Genomic DNA, 25,247 nt, shown 5'->3' with positions numbered 1-25,247 from the left:
TCATCAATCTTGGAAATTCCTTAAATAATAGAAAAATAGGGTGAGAATACCGAATAGCCTTAAATGATAAGGTTTTCCTACAAGTTAAAAGCTTTGCTACAAGTAACAAAAAGTATTAGATATCTCAATTTAGGTACATTAACCATACTACAAATCAATACTATCAAATTGTGAACTACTAGTTTGGTTTGGACAAATTTATTACTCTTAATTTTCATTTTCTTTGCAGGAAGATATAATATTATCTCATATGATTATTTTTTTTCTTTTTATTGAGTTTATTGGTACAATCTAGGTATACAATACAATTACATTCATCCTTGGGATTCTGTACCTTTACATAATAGGTCTTGATTCTCATTTTTTCCCCTTTTCCCTGCCCTCCCTTCACCCCCTCCTCCCCTCTCCATTTACAAACACTTTATTTCCATTTTTTCAGTTTCTCATATTTTTCCCCTCCCTTATTACCTTTCCCCCACCCTTCCCACTTTCCCTACACCTTTAGCCCTTTACTTCCTATTTCACATTATTAATTATCTCATTAGTATCCTGTGTACTATTATAGTTTTTCACACCAGAGAAACTATTCGGTATTTCATTCAGTTAAAGAAATCTCTGTATGAACATTAAAAATAGGGAATCCTAAAATAAAACTAAAAAGGAAAGCAAAAGAGAAAAGACAATGATGTAACATTAAAATAATCCTTAATTCTGGAGATGAAAATGGTCCCTGAACATATTTAAATTGCTTCTTGCTCTTATAGTCTTATCTTATTCTTTGTTTCATCATTTAGAGAATACTTTATTAGTTTCTGTAATCAAACCCACGTAGATATGGCCTTACATATTTAGTATGATGTGTTACCCCTGTACGCATGGAAAAAAAATAAAAAATAAAAATAAAAATAAATTAACATTTCTAGACCAATATGGTTGCCCATTTCTGTACAATGCCAACTCAACACAGTAAAAAATTAGGATGACTTTTTCCAAAGTTGGCAGCACCGTTAAAGTTTCCCAAAATTCATATGATTGTTTTAAATATGTATTTCACAATACCCAGAGTAATTATGGATATTGTATGAGTAAGCCATGTGAAATGGAGCAACTACATTTTCAGACTCATAATTCTGACTTAAAATTACAACAAAATAGAAAAAAAAGGAAGAACTGTCCAGTTCTCATTTAAAATATTTTAATTAAAGGGCTAAAGGTGTAGGGAAAGTGGAAAGAGTAGGGGAAAGGTAATACGGGAAAAGAAAAAAATGAGAAAATGAAGAAACGGAAATAAAATGTTTGCAAATAGGGAGGGGAGGAGGGAGTGAAGGGAGGACAGGGACAAGGGGAAAAAATGAGAACCAAGACCTGTCATGTGAAGGTACAAGAGCCTAACAATGAATGTAACTGTACTGTGTACCTAAAATGTACCAATAAACTCAATAAAAAATAAAATAAAGTATTTTAATTAGTTTTAAAATTAAATATTTGCAAAAAAGTAGACAGATTTACAGAGAAGGAAAGATCTTAACAATCTGGACTCTGAAAAGATCTGAGCTACCACAAAACATCTGTAATTTTGTGAAACTGTGTGGTATCATATATTCAATTAAGTTTACATAATTTCAAAGCCATTTTTTTCTCTCACAAATTTTTAATAACTAGGCAATTACACCTTGAAGAACATGTCGCATGTGCTTTTTTGCATCCCCCTAACAAGATCCCCATAAGTGATAATATTAGAAAATAATACAAAGCTACAGTTAGTTTTATATTTTCTGGAATCTATTCACTTTCCAGTATATAACATGGTTATTATAGGTCATGTGAACATCAGCAAGAACATTGGTTTAGTGTCCTTTGTCTATATTGTCTGTTTAGTTTTAGTTTGACAGGTGAAATATAGTTTTTTTAAATGGGTAATTATTTTATTTGCTAGAAACTTTATATATATCACAGTAAATTTAGAAATACTAACACTTCTGGAATCATGACAAATATCTACTAATTTCTTCTGCGCCCTCTGAACAGAATTTTTCAAACAGGAGTATATTATGTATATGAATCAAGTAATAAATTGATATCAGTAGAGTTTCTAGGAATATTAATCGTGATCTTCTTACAATTTACCTTAATTATGATTAATTCTTTTGGTATTCATAAGCCATAATTCTTGCTCCATTTGAGTAAATAGTCAATACTCTGATAACATATTAGTGTAGATTTGGTTTCTCAAGTCCTATGGGTCAGAGAAACATATACCTACATCAGCTGTCCTGATTTTACATTTTACAGAAAACAGTTTTCTAGATAAACATTTTCTAGATAAACATCTGATTTGGCTTTCTGAATTTACTTCCAACTATATACTAACTGACAACTACAAAGGAAGTTGACAAGTCTCTCTAATAACTGTAAACTATGAATATTCACACAAATAGTCCCAGGGAAGTATATCATTTTGCTGTAAAATATACTTAAGACTTTTGGGTGATACAGTCAAAATGTCCTTATTTTGGCACCTTTAAAAAAAATCAAACTATAAAGACTTTCTCCCTTAAAAAACACTTAAAATTTTTTACATACTCAGAGCTTATTATAATACATCATTACAAATCATTTAATCCTGTATAAATTATAACATAAGGAAATCTGATTCTTATTTTGACTATAACATGAATTCTGATATTCATACTTGCCCATATTTTTCCATTCTTTTTTGAAATACAAGTTGTCATGGCCATAAATACTGTGCCTTCCCTTTGTTATATTTTGAAATGAACATCTTCTGCCCTGTTTTGATGAAACACCTTGAGCAAAGTGAGAAGACAAATCTGGGTATACAGCCAATGTCTCTTGTCTCTTCACACTGCAGGGTTCTTTGTTGTGCTCTAGAAAGGTGGTCAAGTTAGGCATAGAGCCAGCAAAACACAGGGAAACCAGGTTTCCCCAAGCCTCTAACATCACATCCCCATACATATTCTGCTGAGCAGAGTCCTGGCATTCACACTCCTCTGGGGAGAAATCAATGGCCACATCTCTGAATGTCAACAATTCCATTTTAATCTCCCAGGATTCCAGTGATCTCCTTGTGTATCTCGAAAATTTGATTCTAATATATTGCTTATGAAGATTTTTTTCTTAACTCTGCAAAAAGTTATGAGTTTATTAAAACAAGAAGTGATGACAATTTTGAAAAATATCATTCTTTGTTTTATCTGTTTTCTTTTTGAGGAGGCAGCACTGAGAAATTGAACAAAGAGCCTTCAAACTGAGCTAAATCCCCACTCCTTTTCTTATTTTTTACTTTGACACAAAATCTTGGTAATTACTAAACTGCTGGACTGAGCTAAAATTTGCAATCTTTCTGCCTCAGCCTCCCAGAGTGGTGAGATTATAGGTACCAACCATCACACTTGGCTGAAAAAAGAATTTGTTTTTGTACTGGGGATCAAACATCGGACTTTGTGCTTGTGAGGCAAGAGACAGGCTTCACTCTAGGTAGAATCTCTACAGAAAACCCTTTTCTATGGACACCCAAATGTCTCCTTATTCTTTTTCTTTAGCAGTTTGCTCTAATATTTCTTTTTTATAAGATGTCCAGCTTCAGTCTATTGCTCTTACTTCACCATCTGATTGGTTTCTTAGTGCTTATAGCCACTTTATGTTTATTATATCTTTAATATATACAGAATATTCATGCAATTTATATATTCATTTTCTCTCTGCGCTAAAATGTAAGTACCACAGGCAGAGGCTTGTCTGTTTTGTCTTTTGACTTTTGAGTCCCCAATGTTTAAAATATACCTGACACATTGTAGACGGTCAAAATATGCTTGTTGATTATATGAAAACATCAAGTACAGGCATGTAGGTAGAATTTCCTAAGTCTGATGTTACCCAGTTTCCCCCAAGACTCTGTTAACAAGAGATTGAAAATGAGAGTGGAGAAGGCACTTGTCTTCTTTTGGATTTGAATCAGCAGAGGCAGCGTCAGTTCAAGTCTGCGTGACACAGTGCTCACTGGCTCTTCTGGCTTCAGGCAATGTTGCAGGAGCAACGGAGATACGGACTCCAGCAGCGGTCTAGGTGAGTCCAAGAGACGCAGCCAGACTCTGCCACCAGGCTTCCTATAACATCAGTGTGTCTGTGACTCTGCTTCCTGAAAAGTGGAGGGACAGCCACTGAGCACTGTCCTGAAGCACTGAGCAATCAATTTCTCCTTCTACCTTACAGCCTCAGGAAGGAAAGTAGTTTTCTGCAGTTACTGATTTTATGCATGGCCACTTGGTCATTTCGCTTTTCATTTTTCCAGTTTTCCTAATACTTTGAGGGAGTTTTCCTATTTTAAATTATCTCTGTTTGAACTCACTAGGGAGGTTATGGTGTCATACTTATCTAATGCTGATACATTTTTTTAGAAAATTACTGTCTTCCAAATACCTGTTCAATCTAGGAGCAAGTGTGCCCAAGCTTCAGAATTCAGAATCCCACAAAATGTTAAAGGATGCTGAACATGCTCACTGCACCAGTCCGTTCCACGTCTTGACTACCTTTCACTGTCTTCGTTAGTTGTGACATGATACATATTAATATTCTTATATTATATAAGAAGTACTTCCTGTGACAATGGCTTAATTATCCAGACTGTCTGTAGTAAACCACAGGTGATATTTATGGCTCCATTATCTGTTTGTAAGTACGATACATAAGTAAGTATTTGGGGTAGCTTTCTTTTAGTATTATGAATCTTACATATATTATAAGTGTCTGGCACAGTGGCACATTAATTCATAAGGTCAATTATAATTAATTTTACTTTTATCATATCAGCTATAAACTTTTTTAGTAGTCTAAGCATTTCTTTGTTCGTTATAAAAAATACAGAATTTTGAGAGTAGTTGCAGAACCCAGCAGTGCAAAGGACACTCTGGTGAGGCCACCTGTTTCCACACCTATACAGTCCTCCCACTCCCCCAGGTGAGCCTCTGGCTATTGCACCATACTAACACCAGGATCCGCACTGTAGAGGGGCAGAAGGGCCATTTATCTGAGCTCCAGATGATAGAGAAGAAGCAAACAAGGAGAAAGAGTGCCTCTCTCAGGCTCCCAGAGGAAAAATTGAAGTCCACTGGAAAAGTGAAGAAAATCTGTGCAATAACGGCACAGCAGACCACCATGGTTGGTAAGTTGGAGAGATCACCACCTCCCCTTGGAACATGGATTTTCTTCAGGGTAAGGGTAGCTAAAACTTGCAGTGGAACTTTGCAGAGTTCAACCAAGCAGGACATCAGAGATCTCAACTTGGGCCTTTCAGCCAGGAATCAGTCAGACACTCAGGGGTCAGCTGCTGACTTTCTGAGATTAATTGACTTAGATATGCACTCTCCTGCCCACACTCTCTATTGTGTCAGCAGAGATATACCCTGAAGGTGACCCATTTTTTTTAATTTTCAAAGTAATATTTTCTCTTATTTTTAATAATTTAAAAAATTTTACCTATCTTTTTCTTCTCTTAAATTTTTTATTTTCTCTTTTTTCCTTTTCTTCCTCTCTCTCTCTCTCTCCCAACTTGTTCTTCATTGCTCTCCCCTTTTGTTCCTGTTCCTGTGCTAACTCAATTTTTTTCTTTTTTCTTCTTCTCTTTTTCCTTCTCTCAATTGTCACTAGTTTTAAAGGAAAGTGAATACAATTTCTAGCCTCCCTATGGCTGTTAGGTTGTTCTACTATCTTATATGCTGTTTTCTGTTTTTTCCTCCTCTCTTCAACAACTTAACAGAGTTTGCATGATCATCCTGTGGCCTCTTGTCTTGCTTCTAATATTTCCCTATCCTACCTACTTAGCCCTTCCTCCCCAACTCCTTCCAAGTCCCAATCCCAGAGAATAAAGTTTCTATATTGAAGAGCTTATTCATTATAAAGACATTTTGGCTGTTACTCCATTTTTATTTAATTCACACAGTTAAAAATGCCAGATTAATAACTTCCACAAACTGTCATTTTCTAAACTGTGCTTGATGTTACTATTGTTGCTAATTATATCACTTGGGCTAAGGTACTTATTGTGATTGATCAAATCAATTTTCCCTCCTGATATTATGAAAATGAGAGTGTCTCAGAGATATCAGAAACACATAACCTAAAGACCAGTTATATCTGGAAGATCAAAGTATTAACCCAGGAATTTAACCAAGGACAGTACCAAAAAAAAAAAAAAATAGACATGAGAAGACAGACCCAGACTTCCTGCTCAATAAATGCATATTCTGGGGGAAATGAGGTGGAAAAGTCTAATAGTCAACCACCTGGACACGCTGAACTGATAGTATAGGAAGTAACAAAGCAGATGAATTAGGCACTAGAAAAATGCAAAACAGAAATAATTTCCCAGATAAGGACAGAGATGGTGAGCAAGATAAAAGAATGATCAGAGACACTAGAAGAGAAACAGATAAAAAAAAATAGATGAGCTCAGTACCATGATGGAAGCCATGAATGCCCATCATAGGAATGAAATGGAAACCATGAAAACACAACATAGGAAGAAATGGAATCCATGAAACAGATTCAAACAGATATGCAGGAGATTACAAATTCTCTTGAAAGCATTAGCAGCATGGCACTGGCAAAGAAACAGACCGAGGATCAGTGGAATAGACTGGAAGATACATGGACAACTCCAGATGTAATGAGCAACCTCATTTTGACAAAGGGGCCAACCATCCTCAGTTGAGAAAAGATAAATGGCATTGCAAAAACTGGATTTCAACCTGTCAGAGATTAAAGCCAGACCCTTATCTTTCACCACACACTTAAATAAACTTCACGTGAATTAAAGATTTTAATATTAAAACAGAAACACTAAACTTGCTTGAAGACATTGGCATAGGAAAAGAATTTATGAACAAATACTCCATAGCACAGCAACTAGCACAAAGAATCCACAATTGGAATCTCATCTTTTAAAAAAGCTTCTGCCCTGCAAGCAACAACAGAGCTAAAACAAAATCTACAATGTGGGAAAAAATTTTAACTGCTGTTCTTCAGACAAAGGTCTACTGTCTAGAATATATAAGAAACATTAAAAAAACACATCCCCCAAATATAAAGACCCAATTCAGAAATGGGCATCTGAAATGAACAGACACTTCTCAGACAAAGAAGTAAAAGCAGCAAACATATGAAAAAAATGTTCACCATCACTGGTCATTTGAGACACGCAGATATAACCAACACTAAGATTCCACCTCACCCCAGAAAGAATGGCTGCTATCAAGAAATTAACCGATAACATATGCTGGCAGGGTTGTGGAGAGAAAGAAAACCTTCTTCATTGTTGGTGGGAGTGCAGACTGGTGCAACCAATGTGGACATCAGCATGGAGATACCTCAAACAAGTAGGATTAGAAGTTCCACTTGACCCAGCTATTCCTCTTCTGGGTATCTTCCAAAAAGAATTAAAAGAATCATACCACAGTGTTATATGCTCATCCGTATTTATAATGGCACAGTTCATATTAGCTAAAACTTGGAAACAGCCCAAGCGCCCAACAACTGGAGACTGGATAAAGATGAAGTTTTTCTATAAAATGGAGTACTACTCAGCCATAAAGAATGAGAAACTATAGACATTTATAGTTAACTGGATGCACACTGAGGCCATACTCCTAAGTGAAATAAATAGGACACAGGTGTGTCAATACCACATAGTTTCTCTGGTGTGAAAAACTAAAAGTGTAAATCAGGTTCAAATTGTATAATTGATAATGTGAAATAGGAAGAAAAGGGCTACAGGAGTAAGGGAAGTGGTGAGGGTAGGGGAAAAGGAAGAAAGGAAAATAAAAAATATGAGAAAAGGAAAAAATGGAAACAAAGTCTTTGTAAATAGGGAAGGGTAGAGGGGTGAAGAGAGGGCAGGGGTATTTGCAAAACATAAGAATCAAGATAATAATACATCATGTAAATGCATAAGATACCACTGATGAATGTGACTGTATTCCTAAAAAGTACCAATAAACTAACTGAATGAAAGATAAAGAATTGAATATGAATATCTTCTACTATCTCAATTCTTTTTTCAAGGTCACCTTGCAGAGTCTTTTCTATCTAATCCCAAATCTAGGAAGTAATAGTTTACCATAGTATAACAAACAAGAAGACTCTCACCTATTTTTCTATGATTATATAATACTTATGGCATTGTTTCCACAAAAATGTTTACACAATACATAGCCTTGAAATAAATTTTTCCATTTAAGTGTATCTACATCATGACTATCCTTACAATTCTGTAAATAAATCCACCTATTTTCCTCTCTGACAGTCAATATATGTGCTGTTTCCTCATGAGCACAGTCAAATGTTTGGGCTGACAGTTACTCCACTTAGATTTACTTATGATGCAGACCTTCTCCTGGCTATTAGGAACATTGTAAATTGACAAATACTATCTTGTCTTACAGAAAGCCTCTTTCTCCATAAGTTTTAGACTTTCCTAGTATCCTTTGTTCACTCATCAAGTGCCCCCTCCTTTGTAACAGAAGTGATATTTGTTCTTTCCTAATCAAATATGTAGTCAGACCCACCATTGACCACTGGTTCCTGTCTAGTCACACTCCTTATCTAGCCTGTTAGGTTAATGTATTTGGGTTCAATGAATCAAAATGAGACAATCTATCGATATTCCAGTTGCTTCCATTTTTTTTCACACCAACATTATAGGTTTTGCATAACAGTGAGAGGATTAAATAAAGATGTCATTAATCAGTTGTCTTCTCTCTCATAACAAACAACTTTTTGAAATCAGTCTTTGAAGGAATATGACAGAAACAAATAGGATATTTAATTGCTCTCCCATATGTCACAGACTATTCTTTTGGCAAAATCACTTTATGTAAAGTTTTGAATCCAGTAGCATTCATTCTATAGATAATGAATAATTTCCAAAATCAAACCTCTCTTTCTATGCTTATTGGCATAATCACATTCTTTATTTTTCAAAAGACATCCTTTGTTTCTGATTTCCTGTACTTCTATATTCATTATATTTACTATCTTTTCTCTCTACTTTGATTCTTTTTCTTATAACTGAAGACTCAATAGCATTTTCCTGAAATATTCTTTCCATGTATCCTTTAGTATAAATGATGCGCAACATGATGATCTTATATTACTGAATATTCATTTATTTGAAACCAAGAATATGAAAAGGAAAATTTTGATAGTTTTCCCCAAAAGGGGTAGTATGTTGGTTTAAATTTTTTTAAATCAGTCTATTTTTCAAGTACTTTCAGAGATATTCTGTTAATTTTTATTAACATTTAATTTAATTTGCAGTAGTCCATCTAACTGGAATAAAAAAGATCTATATGCAAGAATAATATTTAATTCATTATGGTAAATTTTAATTAAAAAAAATTTTTTATTACACTGAGGATCAAATTCGGGTCCTTGCCCTTGCTAGGCAGGCAGCACAACCACTGAGCTAAATCTCCAGTTAATTTGTCTCTTAATAAGCTAACTGCCTCAAACATTTTACTACAGTACCTCAAAATTTACTAATATAATATATAAAGACTGCACTTTACCTTGAGGTAATGTCCCACTTAAGGGTTCAATTTCCACTATGCAGCATTATTTTTAACAGATGTTTTCTTTCTTTAGCAATATCAAAATGTCATTGTACAATTTCATTTTCAATAGATTCTTTAGCAATATTTACAATAAAATAACTGTAGCATATTCAATAAAAAATCCAAATCAAATAAAACAATTTAAATATCACTGTTTCCCTCTTTGTTCACTTTCAGGCTCTGCAATTTTAAGATTTACAAATTAGGTTTTGAGAGATAAAATATTATTCTTTAATAACTGAGACTAAATAGCAGCATTAGCTACTTCACCAGTGAGGACCCATTCATTCCTTATACTATTTTTCCATAGCAAAAGTAGAAATTACTAAATTTGTATATCCTACTGCTGAGATTTGCTTTTATTACTATTTTTATATCATTTGCAATGTCAGTCAACATGCCTGGAAATAATTATTAACTTTTTAAATTCACTTCAGAAGAGTTTTACAAAAAGTCAGTAAACTGCACTTCAATTTTATTTAGCACCTCCCCTCTGTATTTTTCCTACGTGTAGCTGCATTAGACTTTCCTTTTATATCTGGTGAGGAATAAAACACATACATAACACTCTTACTTTATACAGAAAGAAGAAAACAGGACGCAAGGGACCTGTATATTATGTTCTTACACACAAAGTCTCTGAACAGAAGAGACAGGATGAAATACTAGTACTAACAACATCTGTTTTAAAACAAGATCATGAGTAAACAGATTCTACATGAAATAAATTGGTCTTCTGAGGATGACATAGCGAGATTAATACTAAGTATCACTGATAATGTGTTTACTGCAAAGTTCATATAAAACACATACTATAGTTGGCTACTGACACTAAATCCCCATTGCTATTTGTACAAAATTTTGTTAAAAATGTGTTGGTATCTGTGGAGACCTTAGCAGGGAATCACATTAAAATGTATTTTAAAAACAATAAAATTTCTTAATTCCAATAAAAATGAAGCATATTTTCATAATGACCTCTCATGAAATGCTATAGTGATATCTGGGGAAAGAGTTATTTTGCTTTTGTGATATCATTTAGTAAATAAAAGCGGAAATAATATTCACAGTCTTTTAAAAATATAATATTGAACGCTGCTTTATAAAGAGGCTGTTCTAAAAATTTTAACAGATGGCAGTTACTATTCCATTCTAAAATTAAAAAATTACAAAAGTTAATATTTCCCTTAAAAGTATATTGTAACCTCTTACTTTGATGACCTTTCTCTTTTCTGACAAAGAAAAATGGTAAAACTTGAAAAATCAAAATTGTATGGTCATGCTAAAAATGAACTCAAATTCAAAGCAAGGAGGAGATCTCACTAGCATCGGCCCACCGAGGCCTTAAAGATTGAGGGTGGAAGCAGATAGTTTAATTTTTCCTATAGGTCCCGAACCTAAAATGCATTCTGTGTCAATGTCAGGGTTCACACTTAAAATGCAAATTTTACTCCATTTCTCTGTCCTCTAACATATGACAAGAAAGTGACACAAACAAATATAGGTACAGAGTAATCTGCAGAAATAATTTGGCAACAGGGATCTGAACCAACCTAAATAAATTTAAGCCAATGGAAGTTAACCAATACATTTAATCATTGAAATACAAAGTATATATAGATGAAAATAATTTCAAAATATATCTTAAAAGATCAATAAGTATATTTAAGACATAAATGATAAGATGATGGAAAAGGACTTCTCTATATAAAAAATTTAAAATAAAGTCTGGGGGTAGGAAAGAGGATCACAAGGTTTGAGCCCAGTCAGGGCAATGCATTGACTTAGCAAAACTTTGTCTCAAAAAAACATAAATATATACAGTTTTAAAAGTCTGAGCATCTAACTCAGTACCAAGACCCTGAGCTCAATCCCCAGTAAAACAAAATAAAATCATCCATATAATAAATACAAATAAAGAGGACAAAATAAAATGAAACAAAAAAAGATAGGAGAGATAATAGCAAAAGTACCAAACAGAAATATTGGAAATGTGTAAATACACATTAACTGGAATAAAATCGGGGCCAGGCTAAAGACTACACTGGATAAAAGTGATTAACAAATTAAAATATATACTAAAATTAAAATTTTCACTATTGTAAAAATACAATACTAATAAATTATTCTGCTTTACCTACAAGGAGAAGAGGAATTAAGGATCATGGAAGAGCTGTTAGAAGAAAGTGAGAATAAACTGGAAGGTTTATGACATGGCATTATTGAAGGGTTAATAGTTGGATATCTTCTTGAAGAACCAAAAAACCCCCATGAGTCATAAAATTCAAAAATGAGTTCTGAAATTTTAGTCAGCAGTACAGTAAATATATTCATATTCCATGAATTTTCCTTAATACTGCACTCTTACTGATGTGAACTGATATATGGCTAGTTCTGGCCAGTGCACCATAAGGAATGATGGGTCAGGTTTGGGCCAAAGCATAGAATAGCATGTGTGCATCCCACCCCACAATGATTCACCTTACACTTTCATCATGAACACAGCAAAGTAGCAATCATTCTAGGTCAAGATAAGTAAACTAGAACTCTTTTAGGCAAATCAGGGCTTATGGTCGCTTAAACAATTAGTATAGCATTTATCAACAGAAGGAATAAAAAATAGAAAGTAACTCCAGTATGTTGGTTATACAAATTTATTTACTATGGATTTACAATATGGAAATTTACAGATACTTCAAACTTGTAACTATGAAGATATTATTTCTAATAAACAAGGTACCATTATATTTAAAGTCACCATAAAATTTGATTAAATTAGTAACATTAAATAAGCTTTCTAAATGAATGATACATATTAAATTTACCCCTTAAAACAATTCAAAAATTCACGAATAATCGAAAGAAATGTGTATGTGTTTATGAGTGTAATGTATTCTAGTTTCATGCATTTAACTGAAACACTTCTTTAATTTCATTGAAATACTTTTGTAGATATTGCTTAATTATGGGGGAGATAGAGACCAGTTTAGTACTTCATTTATTAGCTAACAGGTTCTGCTTTGCTGAAATAAAACAAAGTCAAACCATTTTTAACAACCTATTCTGCTCCCTATGGTACATTACTTCAAAATACTAATTGCATGGAATATAGATTATAAAAACTTAACATTTAACACTGACCTATGATTTTTGTAAGCATGACTGGTTAATATAAATTCCCTAAAATTTGCAGTCTATCTATCAACCATTAAAGATCCATATGGTCTACTTTTTATTTTCATCTTAATAACAAGATACAGGATTAATAACCTTCTGGGGTTAATATTTCCCAGATGTGATTCAGATCATCAACTGTTCTAAACTGGTCATTAATTCTTTGAAAGTGCATTATGTCTTGATTAGTGTTGCTTAAATAGCTTAGAAGTTTTTATAGTCTTTTTAAGTAATCACCTCCCCTTCTACCTTTAAACTTCCACTTTACTGAGGAAATTGATAATAAGAAAATGAACTAGACTAAAATACAAAAATATGTATAAAATTTTCTACCTATGCTCAAGAAAAATAAGTGCATAGTTCAATTTTCATACTCCTTTTTTCTTTTCCTTCACAGCTTATTCTCCCTAAATCTAGTTCTAAACCATTATATCTCTAATGAAAATTGCAAAATACAGCCTTTCACCAATAGTTTTTCCAAAAGTGTTGTGTATCTATTTAGCTATTTGATCAATTTTAATGAGCAATTCAGATAAAGTAGTCATTATGCTTCCCCAATTCACATAAATATGAAACAGCCAATACACTATTCCAAGTCACAATCTAGTAGAGATTTAGATAGATCTATGACAGGCACTGAATTTCAGGTGTCTTGGAAGAAGGTATTTCCTATTTAAACCTTTAGCAGTATAAATGTTTTAGGAAAGAGTCTTTTGTGCCTTAAAAGACCAGGAAGAGAAAGGATGATGAAGAAAGTTAAAATAAGAAGAGATAAAAAGAGCTCTTTCCAGACTCAACAAGATCCTATATCTATAGACAAGAGGAAGTAAGTCAATGGAAGAAACTACCAGCTTTGTAAAGCTGAAAGATGGAAGTGGCTCAAGGTTGGAGACTTTCAGAAGAATAAGAAAGAGAACAAATTAAACAGTAGGTAAAGGAACAGGGCTTAGTAGTGTAGGGACACGGACAGACAAGACCTTTATTTTACATCAGCTCTGACTGCAAATTGAGGGGTGTGTTAAAAACCAGCAAATAAATTGGAGAAAGAATCAAAGCAGGTGCACAACTAAGATATAGTAGCATGCTAAACTGGAGAAGAAATAATGAGGAGTCAAACTAATGACAGAATGGAGGGTGAAACTAGTTATACAGACTGATTAGAAGAGCTTCAGGAGGTAGAATGAACAGGATATGGTAGTTGCTTGTGGGGCATAACAATAAATTGGTAACATATAGTAAATACATAAATTTATCAAAATATCTAATCTAATATGTTGCATATAATTAAGCTTTCGAATAACAACCTCTTAGGGTATGCCCTTGTATTTAGATGTAGACTCATTTATAAATTATATGATTTCTAAATATTTCTAATGATTCTAAAACAATTATAAAACATTGATAAAAAGCAATCTGAGCTTTGATTTTACAATACCAGAACTCACTTAGAATGTGGAAAATTTTCTTGTAAATAGGGGATGGGAAGTTAAAGCTCTGTAAGTAACAGTATAAAAACCAAAGAGAATAAAGAAAACTTTATTAGATAAGTTAAGATTTGGCTTAAGGAAGCCTGTATCATTTTAAAAAAATACATGTTTAAAGGAAAACATTTTCAAGTCTGTACATTAAAGAGCAGAAAAATGACCAAAAAATGAATTCCATGCATACTGCACAAAAAGCAGGAGGCTAATTACATATTCACAGAAATAAATAATTTATATCTGATTTCCAAAGTCATGGTTACTTGCTTTTCCATAACTTCTCTTCTTTAACACAGAATGAATGTGATCATTTTACAATACATGCTTTTGCAATGATTCATTTTATTTTCAGAGGATGTTACAGAAGAAGGAAGGCACTGAGATAGTAAAGGGAGAAGTGACACATATCATAGCTGCCTGTGTATTAAATATTTAAAATTTTATGGACCCTAATAACCTATACACATTCATTCACCTATTTTCTACATTGCCTGCATGCAGGGGAGGACATTTACCCATGCACAAGCTGATAAGAAAAATCCAGCAGCTCTGGATGATTGACATTTTCCAGTGTTCAAGGAAATTTTACCTTCTGCTATCTCTCATTTTTCCTGGCTGGCTTTAAAATTGTTTCACTCCTTATTATTATAAATATTAATCCTATCACTACTATTCATTTTTCAATTTACATTTACAATCTAGTAGTCTAAATGAACATAACTCACTTTTGTTTAAATTGACATGAAACTGGACATACTTACAGAGTACACTATAAAGATTCAGCATACATATATATTATATAGTGGTCAAATCTGATAATTCACTTTAATACCTAAGAATTCAATGTAGAGGTTAAGTAGTGACACAGCTCTACAGGTACTGAGTACTCCACACTGTCCTTTTTTCAGAGCTTTTCTTCTACATTACTCTCTTCTAACTCAATAGCTTCCCCTTAACTGTTTTCCCCCATTCTCCTTGAACTGATTCTTGCACATGAGTGATATACCATGTACTCCTACTCTAACCCTTTTCTGTGCGCCTTTAAGTGCATCTTTAAGATACAATTTTCTGGTTTGTACTCCTCCTGGCTTTTAACTGAGAAATAGTAAATTACAAAATGCAGAATATGATTTGTTTAGCTGTTCATGGAAACACTATGTGAGAAGTTATAGGTAGATTGTTACAAATGAAATGGGTGTCTTCAGTTTATGTGCCCAGGATTGTCCTGCTAAGATATGCTTGAAGGAGTAGGTGAGTGTATCATTCACCAGAACTGATACTTCTCAGCAGGCTTCTTGCTCTTGTTCACACTGATGATGATTTTAGAATGAGAAGTACTTCAATATTTCTAGTGTACCTATTTCTATGAGATATTTTTGGACTATATTTGTCTATATTTCATACTTAGTGAGTGACCAATAACAGATAGATAATAAAGTCATAGTTATACGTACATCACAAAAACTCTAAATTTGACACACTAAAGAAATATGTCTTTGGTTCATAAAGAAAAATTATAGTTCTAAAATGAAAAACTATTGAAACAATCTAAATGGATACCAAATGTTCTTATGCCACTAACCAAGTAAATGTGCATAATTATTCTTTAGCTATGAGACAACCTTATGTTTTCAAAGATCAATTAACACTTTTTTTCCACTAAGTTTATCTTTGAGACCTTGTACGTTTACATGATACATATTGGTTCTTGTCTTTTCCCCACACCCCTGCACTCCCTTCACTACCTTCACCCTTCCCTATTTACAAAGACTTTGTTTCCATTTTTTCACATTTTTTATTTCCCTTATTTCCTTTCCCTTCCCCCTCTCACTTCCTCTCTAGCCATTATCTTCCTATTTCACACACTCAATTATACTATCTGAATCTTATTTACACTTTGTTTTTCACACCAGAAAAACTATTTGGTATTTATCAAGTGTATCCTATTTCATTGAGTATAGCCTCAATGTATATTCATTTAGCTATAAAAGTTTCTAGTTTTCCATTCTCTATGGCTGAGTAGTACAGTATTTTACAGAAAAATGACAGCTTATTTATCCAGTCTCCAGTTGACAGACATTTGGGTTTTTTCCAAGTTTTAGCTGTTACAAACTGTGCTGCTATAAATATGGGTGCACAACATATATCACTGTGGTATGATTCTTTTCATTCTTTTGGAAAGATACCCAACACAGGTATAGCTGGGTCAAATGGAACCTCTAATCCTAGGTGTTTGAGGTATCTCCATATTGATTCCACAGTGGTTTCACCAGTCTACACTCCCACCAACAATGGAGAAGGGTTCCTTTCTCCCCACATTCCTGCCCGCTTTTGTTACTGGTTAATTTCTTGATAGCAGCCACTCTTTGTGGGGTGAGGTGGATTTTCAGTGTTGTTTTCATCTTCATCTCTTGAATGACCAGTGATGTGGAACATTTTTTCATATATTTATTTGCTGCTTTTACTTGTCTGTCTGAGAAATTTCTGTTCATTTCAGATGCCCCCTTTTTTTTTTTTTTTTTTTTTTTTTGTACCGGGGATTGAACCAAGTGCAGGCCACTGAACCACTGAGCTAAATCTCTGGCCCTTAGATACCCATTTTTGAATTGGATCTTTATATTTGGGGAAATCTGGGGTTTTTGTTGTTGTTGTTTTTGTTGTTGTTGTTGTTGTTGTTCTTTATATATTCTAGATAGTAGTCCTTTGTCTGAGGAGTGGGTGGTAAAATATTTTTCCCACATTGTAGGATGTCTCTTAGTAATAATAGTGGTTATCTTGCATCGCAAAAACTTTTCAATATGATGAGATACCAGTTGTTGGTTCTTTGTTCAAGTTCTCATGCTGCTGAGGATTTGTTCTTAAAGTCTTCTCCTATGCCAATGTCTTTGAGAATTCTACCTAATTTACTTTCAAGTTTAGTGTTTCTAGTTTGATATTTAGATCTTTAATCCATTTGGAGTTGTGTTCAGTGCATGGTGAAAAATAAGGGTCTACTTCTAATCTTTGGCAAGTTGAAAGCCAGTTTTTGCAGCACTATTTATTATAAAGGATATCTTTCCTCCAGTGAGGATAGTTGGCTGCTTTGTCAAGGACGAAGTAGCTGAGTATGTCTGGTATTACTTCTGCATCTTCTAATCTATTCCATTGATCCTTGGGCTTGTTTCTTTGCAGTACCATACTGTTTTTATCATAGTGGCTTTGTAGGATAGTGCAAGTTGTAGGATTTTGCAAATTGGGAATTGTGATATCCCCTGCCATGTCTCTGATGACTAGAATGATTTTTGTTCTTCTAGGTCTCTTCTGGTTCCAAATGAATTTTTGGGTTGTTTTCTCAAGATCTGTGAAATACACTGTTGGGATTTCAATAGGGGTTGCATTGAATCTGTATAGAAGTTTTGGAAGTATGACCACTTTCACTAAGTTGATTCTACCCAGGAGCAAAGGATCCATCTTCTTATATCCTTTTTTATCTCTTTTTTCAGAGTGCTGCAATTTTCAGTGTAGAGTTCTTTTACTCCTCCATTAGTTTGATTTCTTGATATTTCATTTTCTTTGGATGTTATTGTGAAATGAATTGATTCCCTAATTTCTGTCTTAGTGAGTCTGCTATTTGTGTTCAAGAAGGGTATTGATTTTTGAGTATAGACTTTGTATCCCACTACTCTACTGAATCTGTCAAATAAATCTAGCAGTCTATTGGCAGAGTTTTTTTGGATATTCCATATAGAGCATCATATCATCAGCAAATAGTGACAGTTTAAATTCTTTAATTCCTATCTTTATTCCTTTTATATCTTTCTCTTGTCTAATTTCTGAAGCTAATGTTTCTAAATCTATATTTATCAGGAGTGGTGACAGTGGACATTCTTGTCATGTTCCCGATTTTAGCATGAAGGTTTTCAGTTTTCTGACCATTTAGAATGATATTGGCTATTGTTTTTTATAGATAGCCTTTATCAGCTTGAGATAAAGACCATCTATTCCAATTTTCTGTAGGGTTTTTATCATGAATGTATGTTGAATTTTGTTGAATGCTTTTTCTGAAACTATTGAGAGGATCATATGGTTTTTGTCCTTAACTCTCTTAATGTAGTGTATTACATTTATCAATTTACCTATGTTGGGCCATCCTTGCATTCCTGTGATAAATCAGACTTAGTCAGGGTGTATGATTTTCTTTATTCTGTTTGCCAGTATCTTACTGAGGATTTTTTGCATCTATGTTCATTAGGGAGATTGGCCTGTAGTCCTCTTTTTTGGTTGGGTCTTTCCCTAGTTTGGGAATCAAAGTAATGCTTGCTTCCAGAAATGAATTTGGAAGTACTGCTTCCCTTTCAATTTCATTGAAGATTTTAAAAAGTAGTGGCAATAGCTCTTCTCTAAATGTTTTGTATAATTCAGCAGTGAAACCATCCGGACCTGGACTTTTCTTTGTTGGTAATGTTCTAATTACATTTTCAATTTTGTTGAATGTAATTGGGGTATTTAGACTTTTTATATCTTCTTGGTTCAATTTTGGAAGTTCATATGTGTCTAGGAATCTTTCCTTTTCTTCTGTATTTTCAATTGCATTAGAGTGTAGGTTTTCAAAGTAGGTATTGATGATCTGGATTTCTCATGTGTGTATGTTGTGACTTTACCTTTTTCATTCCTAATTGTATGAATTTGAGCCTCTTCTTTCCTTTTTTTTTGATAAGGTTGGATAGGATTTACTGATTTTATTTATTCTTTCAAAAAGCCAACTCTTTGAATCATTCATTTTTTGTATCCTTTTCTTAGTTTCCATTGTATTAATTTCTTCTCTGAAATATAATTTCCTCCCTTGTATGAGATTTTTGTTTTTCATGCTCTTCTTTTTCTATTAGTTTAAGGTTAAGCATTAAGTTGTTTATTTGAGCTCACTGTTTTTCTAGTATGGGAATGTACTCCTATGAATTTCCCTTATAGAAATGATTTCACTGTGTCCCAATGATTCCTGTATGTTGTATGTTGTATTGGCATTATCATTTAATTATAGAAACTGTCTAATTTCTTCTTTAACTTCCTCTGTGACCCAATGGTTGTTCAGCAGGCTATTTAACTTCCATGTAATTGTGACGTTCTTGTGGTTTCTTAGGCTATTCATGTCTAGTTTAATTATGCTATGGTCAAATAATACACAAGGGATAAGTTCAATTCCTGTACATTTACTTAAGCATGTTCTATGAGCTAGCATGTGGTATATTTTGGAGAATGACCCATATGCAGCTAAAAATAATGTACATTCTGATTTTGTGGGGTGGGACACTCTGTGAATATCTACTAAGTCCATTTGTTCTAAGACTAAGTTCAGTTTTGTTATTTCTTTGTTGATTTTGTGTCCAGATGATCTATTTGTGTCAGTGGAGTATTGATGTGCCCCACTACAATTGTATTAGTGCTTATGTCATTTTTCATATTTATTAATATTTATTTTGTATAGTTAGGGGCATTAGTATTTGATGTATATATATATATATATATATTTATGATTGTAATTTCTTCCTCTTATATTGTTTGTTCCCTTTTCAAGGATGTAGTGGCCTTTTTGTCTCTTAATTAGTTTTGATTTGAAATCTATTCTGTCTGCAAAGAAGATAACAACCACTGCTTTTTTCTGGGCTCCTGTCATGTGGAGAAATGTTTTCCATCCTTTTACTCTCAGTCCATGAATTTCTTTGTGTACCAAGTTGGTTTCTTTTATACCGCATATTGTAGGATTTTGCTTCTTAATCCATTCTGCCAGTCTGTTTCTTTTGATTGGTGAATGGAGGCCATTAACATTGATAGTTATAACTGCTATGTATTGACTTTTCATTGTTGTGTTATTTTCCTGCTGTTGATTCATTTATTTTTGCCTTTCTCCCTTTAATTGTTTGCCTTACCTGGTATATCTGCTCTGTTAGCCCTTATGGAGTGGTCTTCATTTTCTTTTTGGAGTGCCGGCTTGGTGTTCATGACATTTCTCAGGTGTTCTTTGTCATGGAAGTATCTTATTTCCCCATCAATTGTGGAGGATAGTTTTGCAGATACATCATTCTAGGTTGGAGGTTGTTTTCTTTGAGGACTTGAAATACCTCACTCCACGCTCTCCGTGACTTGAGCATTTATGTTGAAAACATCTGCTGTGATTCTGATAAGCTTTCCTTTGTGTTCTGTTTCTTTTCTCTAACTATTGGTAGTATTTTGTTCTTCTGTTGGGTTTATCAGATCTTGATTATTATATTTCTAGGTGTAGATTTTTTTTATCATGGTAGATGGAGTCCTATATACCTCAATTATCTGTATGTCAAATTCTTCCCCCGTTTGGGAAGTTTTCAGTCATTAATTCTGTGAATATTTTTTTTTTTAAGTGCCAATTGTACTTTCTCCTGCTACTTCATGGATTCCTATCAGTCTTATATTCTTCTTCTTCACATCACCTAGGAGTTGTTGGATTGATTTCTCATGGTCCATTACTGTTCTTAAGAGATCTCTCTTTTCATGATCACTGACTGCAATCCTATCTTCTATATCTAAAATTCTATCTTCACATTCATTGATCCTGCTGTGAATGCTTTCTATAGAGTTTTTAGTCTCCAGCATACCTGTCTGAATGTGTTTCATGGATTCCATTTCTTTCCTGTGTTGGACATTCAAGGTTTCCTTTTTTTTCCTATGCTGGTCATTCATGGTTTCCATCATAGTCCTGAGCTCATCTATTTTTTTTACCTGTTTCTGTTCCAGAGTCTCTAATCATGTCTTTCATTTTTCTCACCATCTCTGTGGTTGTTCGGGAAATTATTTCTCTTTTGAATTTTTCTAGAGCCTCATTTATCTGTGTTTTACTCCCTGTGCTATCAGTTCAGGTTGTTCAGATCATTGACTGTTACATTTTTCCATCTCATTTCCCCCAGAGTTTACCTTTGGTGGGGTGGAAGTCTGGTTGTGTCTTGTTTAAATGCCTTCTCATTTCTATTTTTGTCACTGATACTGTCCTTGGTTTAATTCCTGGGTTAGTACTTCGATCTTCCAGATATAGCTGGTCTTTAGGTTTGGAGTCTTTAATGTCTCTGAGACAAACTCATTTTCATTATGCCAGAGAGGACAACTGATTAGATGAATCACATCACCTTAGTTAAGTCATAGAATCAGCAACACAACAGCATAAAGCACAGCTTAGAAAATGACAATTTGTGGAAGGTATTAATCTATCACCTTTAATTATATGAATTAAATCAAAATTGAGGACTAGCTCAAAATATGTTTATAGTGTATAAACTCTTCAATATAGCAATGTTGGCCTTCAGGAGGGGGATGTAGAAGGAGTTGTGGAGGGAGGGATAGATAGGATAGAAAAAAGTTAGAAGTGAGGTCAGAGGACACAGGAAGATCACACAAAGGGTAGGGAGCTGTTGAAGAGAAGACAGAACAAAATATACACAAAAACAGAACAAACTAAAGCAATAGGGAGGCTAGAGACTGTAATCACTTTATTTTTTTGTTTGCTTTTTTATGTAATCACTTTCTTTTAAGACGAATTGCAACTGAGAGAAGGAAAAAGAGAGGAAAAGGAGAAGAAAGAAAATAAATTTGAATTAAGAGAGCAACGGGAACAAAAAGCAAGAGTGATGGAGATGAAGGTAGGAGAGTGGGAGAGAGAGAAAGAAAAGAAAAGGAAGATAAAAAAGGAAAATAACTGAGAAATGAAAAAGATGAATAAAATATTTAAATGATTAAAGATAAATGAAAAATATTACTGTGAAAATAAAAACTACAAATAGAAATAGAGGGCTTCCTTCAGGGTATGCCTCTGTTGATACAATAGACAGTGTGGCAGGAGTGTGCAGGTCTAAGCTAACTAGTCTTAACAAGCCAGCAGCTGTCCCCTGATATTCAGGCTGATTTCTGTCTACAAGGCCCAAGTTAAGATCTCTGACCTGCTGGGTCAAACTCTGCAAGGTTCCAGCTGTTTTTCCCCGGAAGTTAGACCAGGTTCTGATGTGGGATGCTGGTCCCTCTGACTTATCAACTATGGTGGTTTGGCATGCTTTTATTGCAGAAATTTTGTTCACTTTTCCACTGGGCTTCAATTTTCATCTAGAAGCTTCAGAAAGCCCCTCTTTCTCTTGTTTGTGGTGGGGGGACATACACAGACACCTTTGTGTTGGCCCCAGTGTGTCTGGGCTACTCTCTATGGCACCTGGTTGAAGGGGCATGCCTCTCAATTAACACTTACAATACTTTTCAATAACTATGTATCTTCTTACATAAAACTCTGTAGTTCAAACCGTGTTATGTCTATACATGATCAGTCTTACAATCTATTCCTTCCATACCAAGAATCAATGTTGAATATTAATCCATAATTATTTACAATCTATAAAAGTCCTAAAGTTGGAATTGATATGACCCTGGTGTTAATACCACTGCCTTTAGTTAATATCAGCACAAACTTGGGCAAGTTCTGAATCCTGTGTCAGGTTCAGTTTTTGGCATCTATAACACAGTAGTTATTTACTTTACACAGATATTTATGGACTCAACCTTCACATCACAGGAAATCTCTAAACTCTTCTTACATGTATTTATTTATAATATGTAATGACAAAAATCTCAAGCAAATAAAACCATAAAAGCTTGAGTTTTTTTGACTGAAGAGAGTTGAAAATAAAGCTGACTATACAAATAATGACAAAGCTAAATTAATACGTAAAGAATTTCATACAGCTCATGGTAATAGATGGCTAGAGGAAATTAAGTAAAATCATAATTTTACTAAAGCAAATGTAGCAAATTACACGTGTGATTATTGAAAATGTAGTATTTTTTTTTCTAGTTTACCATGTGTAGAGCTAGGAATTGCTTTTTCCTCACCAAAAATAAAAATGTGAATGAACTGGAAAATCAATAACTTTTTTTAGATCAGGAAGGGAAGTGAAAACACAGGCCAACAACTATTCCAAAAGTTGAAGAAACATACAGAGAAATACAAAGAATCACAATTTAGAGCAAAAACACACCAATGAACTGATGCTCAGTGGGCCTCACTAACCAGGAACTGACTGAGGTGGTTAGTAGAGTGGTGTCAGATGGTGTCACTGTGGGAGGAAATCACAGCCTTGCAATTGGTTCTATTAGTGGCCATGCCCGGCACTGCCCAGACCTTCCTGCCATTGGGTTGATGTCCATGCTGGCATCAATACAACCCTCACTACTTCAACAGGAAATCTGCAGAGACAGCCAGTTGCATTTCTCCTCAGAGAACTACAGGACAAGATATCATCATTCCCAAGTCTTTTCCTGGATCAAACCTTGAATTTCTTCCCCTAGTATTGCCTGAGAGATGTGGACCCTCTGGAACACTTTATTTTAAAGAACTATGATATTCAGTATTTTTCCATAAGAGACATTGATCAACTTGGTATCAAGAAGGTGATGTAACAGACATCTGACCTGCTGATTGGCAAAAGATAAAGGTCAATCCACCAGAGCTTTGATATTGACACATTTGACCCTATGCTGGCTCATGCCAAAAGGAACCTCTGTGGTAGGGGGACTGACCTATGGAGAAGGCATGTGTATTAGTGAAGAAATACACACTACAGGTTGCTGTCAGCACTGGATCTTGTTGAGGTCAATCCTTAATGTGGCCACTTCAGACGAAGAAGCAAAGGCCAGTGTTAGCCTTGCAATGAATGTGACTGCTTCAAATTTTGGTCAGACAAGGGAAGGAAGGCACATTGTCTATGACCAAATTTCTATTCCCAGTTCACCAGACGAATCAGAAAATGAAGAACACGTGAGAATTTAGGAAATATTGTATGCTGGAATGTTTCATAATGTGTTTCAAAATGGGGCATTTGCATTGTGAAGCATTTGGAGGGGGACAGATATGTGGCTGTCTGGGATCAGTACTGCCTTAATGAGAACATTGTGTATTCTCACAATTTAATGTTTCCCCTTTCCATTTTGGTGACCGACAATATAACTGGAAATGTATTTTGGTGGTTTGCAGTTCACAAGGTACTATGCAAATCTGAAGAAATTATAAACATTTATTACCTTGGTAAAAACAACAACAACAACAACAACAAAAAAAAAAAAAACACTGCAGGAATCAGTGCCAGGAGAGGAACTTAAACTGTAATTATTGCATTCCTGATGACTCAGCCTGAACACTCTGATAAAGTTAAAAATATCAGGGGGATGTAGTCACAGAAGCTCCACACTTTCATGAATTCTACCTCTGAGAGCTCTACCAGGTCCTTAAAATAAATGTCAAAGAAAAATCTGTCAAAGATGAGGAAAAGAAACACTTTGAAATATGCCAAAGTGTAAATAAGGATCAATTGATATTGTGTAATAGGGGAAAAAAAGGTCTAAAGGAGTGGGGGAAGTGTGAGGGGTAGGGGAAAAGGTAAGAAGGGAAAAGAAAAAAAATTAGAAAAGGAAAAACATGGAAACAAAGTCCTTGTAAATAGAGAAGGTTGGGGTTGAAGGAAGAAGGGAAATGGGGAAAAACAAGAAGCAAGAAACGTTATGTAAAGTTATGAGACTCCAATGATGAATCTAACTGTATTGTATATCTAAACTGTACCATAAACTTAATGCGAAAAAATAAAACACATCATATATTATTGATTTTGAAAAAAAATATTCAAGAGCCTCCTGTTTGTCATACCTCTTATAAGGAGAAACTACTCTACCAAAGTCTAACCTGTTGCAGTATTATGACCTAACAGACTGTGGAAAGGTAAGTGCCAAAATTCTGAAACCTAAAAATTAACCTTTAAATGTAAAAAATTAACTTTCACAGGCCAGGTGTGATGGTGCACGCCTGTAATCCCAGCACTCCAGAGGCTGAAGCAGGAGGATCACTGTGAGTTAGAGACCAGCCTGGGCTACATAGTGAGTTCCAGGTCAGTCTCAACTACATAGTGAGACCCTGTCTCAGAAAACCAAA

The 25,247-nt window shown here is 34.2% G+C and overlaps 1 protein-coding gene and 1 pseudogene across 4 annotated transcripts in view; one reads left to right on the top strand and one right to left on the bottom strand.

Moving 5' to 3' along the window:
• Epha6 (EPH receptor A6) overlaps positions 1-25,247 on the bottom strand; it is an 891,558-nt gene that overhangs the window by 800,963 nt on the left and 65,348 nt on the right. The gene's annotated exons all lie outside the window — the stretch shown is intronic.
• LOC104876554 lies at positions 23,307-24,095 on the top strand (annotated as a pseudogene).

This window comes from Fukomys damarensis, unplaced genomic scaffold (genome assembly GCF_012274545.1).
Source record: "Fukomys damarensis isolate Sample0158 unplaced genomic scaffold, DMR_v1.0_HiC HiC_scaffold_24, whole genome shotgun sequence".
NCBI lineage: Eukaryota > Metazoa > Chordata > Mammalia > Rodentia > Bathyergidae > Fukomys > Fukomys damarensis.
This window is presented reverse-complemented; position numbering and strand designations above follow the sequence as displayed.